At 46.5% G+C, this 5,000-nt stretch overlaps 1 protein-coding gene across 1 annotated transcript in view; it reads left to right on the forward strand.

Annotated features, from left to right (window-relative positions):
- Positions 1–839: 839 nt before the first annotated feature.
- The window catches only part of LOC138864214 (endoglucanase E1-like), a 44,064-nt gene continuing 39,903 nt past the window's right edge, over positions 840–5,000 (forward strand). The window contains exon 1 of the mRNA XM_070130655.1: positions 840–971. The gene's annotated coding sequence lies outside the window, so the exon portion shown is untranslated. The remainder of the gene's footprint in view (positions 972–5,000) is intronic.

Below are 5,000 nucleotides of genomic sequence, written 5' to 3' on the forward strand. Positions count from 1 at the left end.
AAACAGACAGCCAGAGACCATTTGCAAACCTCTCTCCCCTTGAAAAGAGAAAAACCGATCCCAAGGACCCATTTCGAAGCCGACATATGGCAGAGCTAGTCTTCCGCTCATATCTTAGTCATTTCTTTACAGATAACAGTTTAATTCTCCATCTTGGGATGGGCGGACTGGCCTGTCTGGTGTAGGATGGGCGTTTCAGGTTCCACCCATCACATGCTCTCGGTTTACACCCTTCTCTATCATCTGGCCGCCCGACTGCGTGTGTGAGATATAGAATCGAGGTCTATAAATTGATTCCCTCCTTGGCAGTGCTGTTGACCTCTTGTACGGAGGGTAATGCAGTACCTTAAAGCACATGGACGCCCCGGATGTGTGTGTACGGTCTGGGGGTTGTGAGGAAAGTGTGTTTGGTTGTTGTTTTTTTTGCGGTTTGTTGTGTGATTGTAGGTTTCGTGAGGTTTTGAAGCGTTGATGGGCATTGCTCTTGGGATTTTTCTTTCGCGTGGAATATGATTAGGAAGGGGAAGGAAAATTCTTATTCGAGGATCAACCGCCCTCCTTCGTGTGGAGTAACGCACGCACGGGTAAAATCCTAACAGCGAAAAATGCACCTCTACTCCAGCGGCAGCTTGCTAACACATACACATTTCCTCCAGTCAATATTTATCATCAAATCCCTGCTTCCTCAATTAGCGCGAGCTCTTTTCCCCTTCCCATGTTCCTGTACACTCCCCCCTTTCCCCGCCCCCCTCCCATTATCCCCCCCGCTCCCACCTCCCCCCTGAGACCCTCGTCACCCTGCTCACCTGCCAAGCGCCCCCACCTGACTGGTCCCCGCAGTGCGCTTCTGGCTGTGGTGAGAGGAGGGTGTTGCTCCAGTCCGATCCCGAACATTGCATCTTTTGTTGAGAATTGGTCGCCGCAGTCCGTGGCCGAGGGAAATTCTCATCTTTCTCTAGACGTCGTTGCAGGTAAGGTGTTTTAAGATGCTCGGTTATAGCACGGGATAAGGAGCCATTTCCGATACCGCCTTTTTAGAAGAATTTCAACCATTTCAGTCAAATACCCACACTTCCAACCTGCTTTCGTCTTACAGTGCGATGTACTCAAGAAGTCACTATATAACTTTACACGTAGTAAACACACACAACCATACTATTAACTATAACGTGGAACTACGGACATTAGTAACAGCAACTTCAGCATACAACACTTGTAAAATCATTGGCCTGGGAGATACCTACTTTGGCGGAGTTGTAGTCTCCGGGCCAAGCAGAGGTCTTGCGCTCACTCCCTCTACCGTCTACTGTATGTGATATTAGGCGTGGAGACGTTTGTGCACAGAGACATGCCCTCAGTGTGTGTGTGTTCGTGTATATATATATATATATATATATATATATATATATATATATATATATATATATATATATATATATATATTCATATATGTATATATACACATATATGTATATATACACATATATCTATATATACATATATATACATATACACACATATATGTATATATACATATATATATATATATATATATATATATATATATATATATATATAGACATACATATATGTGTACAAACATATATACACATACATATATATGTACAAACATATATACACGTACATATATATGTAAAAACATATATGTATATATATATATGTATATATATATATATATATATATATATATATATATATATATATGCATCTACACATACTTATGTATATATATACTCGCTCATATGTATGTGTATATAAAAACACACACACACATATATATGTGTGTAAGTGTGTGATCATATTTCTGGACGTATATATTTGCATTATTAAACACCTACGCGTACCGCAGATCGCGCACACGCACGTGGAAAGACAGAATTGTGATTTTTATTATATTGCGGGGAAATAGATATTATATACACAAAAAATACATATTTGTATCAAATATGGTTGAATATTAAATGCGGATTATTCACACGCAACTATCTTTTCTTATCGCCAGATTAGAGACCTTGTGAATAATTAGATTCCCTAATTTGCCGTATTAATTACATTAATTGCTTTGTGTAGATAATATTAACTTGGTGATTTTCGATAGAATGCGATTATTAGAGAAAACCGAATTATGATGAAATTGCCATCATTCCCTTTATTTCAATCCAGACTCCTTTTACTTCGAAATAATACCAATAAAATTATATAAATATGAATGAAAATATCACGTAGGTCTTACAGAAGCACCTGCCTATCCCCGCCTCCGATGCCCGAACACCTGCCTTTATTGGGCTGACCTTCTGGCACACCTGTCTGTCTCGCCTCTCGCATCTCCTTCGCTGTTTATTTACACCTGCTTCCCCCGGGCTAGATTTTTTACGATGCTCTCATCTCATCTCCTCCTCGGATGTTCGTTCTTCTTGTTTATTTGTTTACTGGTTCTTCGTCTTCTTGTTTCGATTTTGTGTTTCTTTTTCTTTATCTTTGTCTGTCTGTCTCTCTATTCTCTCTCTGTCTCTGTTTGCCTCTCTAGGTCTGTCATTCTATCTCTCTCTCTCTCTCTTTCTCGTATTTTTGTTCCCAGAACTTGTTCAGACTAGACGAAGACCTGATTTTAGTGCTTTGGTGCATTTGTCTATCATTAGTTTCAAAATGCATCGAACTCACCGGTACATGTACTCTCACCTGCCCCCACCCCCTCTCCCCCCTCCCCCCCTCTTCCCCTATGCCGAAGACTCTCTCAGTCTCTTTTTCTTCCACGTGTGTTTGGCAAGCACTGTGAAACATCTGCTTGGCATTTTGTGGTTATGTGTACACGGTTGCACTGTTCCTACAGGCTATACGTACACAGAGTCCTTGTTCATCGAGGCTGTTCGTACACAGGTGCAGTGTTACTCGTGACCATACGTCCACAGCTGCCATCCTCCCTGCAAGCTATACGTACATAGATGCCCTCCGGCAGGCGGCTGGGCACAAACATCTGCCGTGTGAATAACACTGTCTTGTCTATTTTATCTAAAGTCGTCATCGGAAGCTTTATTCAACATCCATATTCCCAGCTGTCGAAGAGGCTGGTTTTCGCCCTTATGGTAACAGCTGCTTTACAAGGCCTTTCTTGGCCCCTTCTTGACAGCTGCCATATAAGGATGCACATAACCTTCATATTCCCAGCTGCCGCATATGGACTTTCTTAGGCATTGCGTTCACTTCGAAAGGGTTCTGTATCGCCCGAGTTCACAGCTGTCCGGTGTTTGTTCTTGCTTTCTTTCTCCACCTTCTCCTGATCGCAGCCGCCCATACCAGATTTTTGCTTACTTGACAAATACCAGTTTACATGCTCTGGTTTGTGATGCGCGGCTGTCCGTTCGTATCATCCGGTGACCTGGCCTGATATTTACGTTTTTAACTCGTCGAGACGCCGTTCTTATTGTGAAAACCATAAACAATCTACGATTTTCGGAGAATACTTCCAGGGAAAGTGAAAATCGCCTCCGAAATTTCCCTCTCCGAAGTGTGGACTCACGATCGTCAACCATCAGTCTTATCTCCCCCGCACCCATGCACGCACACACGCAGCGCTCGCTCGAACGCACGCACTTATCTCCGCCTGAACGACGCATCTGTAACAACCTTCACCAAAGCGACGCCGCGGAGTCACGCTCAGGCCATTTCGTTAAGCTTCGTGGGTGAGCAGCACGTGACAGCCATCTGCTCGTCACCCTGTCATGTCGAGCAAGACACCGCGGCCGACGTCTTGGTGTTAGAACCTGTAGACGGGGCTATTAACTTCAATATTTGGGTGTGTTCGACATATGGCGGCAACCGACGGGGTTTATCGAAGGTCCGTGTGTCCAGCATGCAAAAAAGAGGGTACGGTATATGGGTACTCCAGATATGGCCGTGTAAGGCATATGAGCTTTAAGTGCCTTGTGATGTATCTGGAGCGAGAGAGTACCTGCAAAAGAGAAGAGAAAGGAGGAAGAAGAAAAAAGAAACAGCCACTGGAATCGATATTTCTTTATTAATTACATGGATTAGTCATCGGCGAAGGGAGAGGAAAAAAAGAGAGAGGGACGTATAAGGAGCAGAACACCGGGCGCGCGTGCATCTGCCGGGCGCCGAGAGGGGAAAGTGTATGATCAGCTCACAGCGCCACGAGTTACCGGGATTTTCATCTTAGCAGACCAGTTATTTGATCTCGCGCCGCCGGAGTGTCTGAAGGGACGTCGGTAGGTCGTGTTTTGCGACTGGAGGAGCAGGAGGAGGGCCAGGGGGAGGGCGGGCCGAGGAGGGAGGGGGCTGAAGGGGAGAGGAAGGGGAGAAGTTGTCCAAACTTGTTCCTCAGCCTCTTTTCTGCTCCCGTTGCGTCCGGTCGAGGCGAGGTGTCCCGGCCACCTGCGCCGCCAGGTCGCCGTCACCAGGGACAGGGCGTCGAGGGCCACTTCCTTCTCCTCCTCCGGCCGCGACGCCTGCGGGATACGTCGGGACAAGCGGCTCATCCCGGCGTGTGGCGCTCGAGAGGAGGCAGAAGGGAGGGGGAGAGAGGGGGGAGGGGGCGACTTGGTTGGCTGTCGTGCGCGCTTCCTGTGCTCCCGCTCCACTCTTCCTCCCCCTCCTCCCCACCCCTCCCCCTTCACTAACCCCCTTCCTCTCTCGACCCCCATGATCTAGGTGATGTCTCCACCCTCCGCCACCTGGGTGTCTCGTTTCAACCCCAGACCACATGGAAATCTCCACCCACGTACCACATGGGGGCATTTACCCTCCTACAACCTACAACCTTCTACTCACTCGCCCCGTAGGTGGTCCTCCCATGACATCTCTATACGCGTAAGCACCATCTGTACATTTCCACCTTAGCGCCACCTGTATGCTTTCCGCCCTCATAACCTATAGGTAAGTACACCCCTCATATTTCACCGACTCCGCCCTCGGGAAGCTGAAACGCCCCTGCTCTCTGTCAGACTCCAACCGCGATACATTTA

The sequence above is a fragment of the Penaeus vannamei genome, chromosome 15 (assembly GCF_042767895.1).
Source record: "Penaeus vannamei isolate JL-2024 chromosome 15, ASM4276789v1, whole genome shotgun sequence".
In the NCBI taxonomy this organism is placed as follows: Eukaryota; Metazoa; Arthropoda; class Malacostraca; order Decapoda; family Penaeidae; genus Penaeus; species Penaeus vannamei.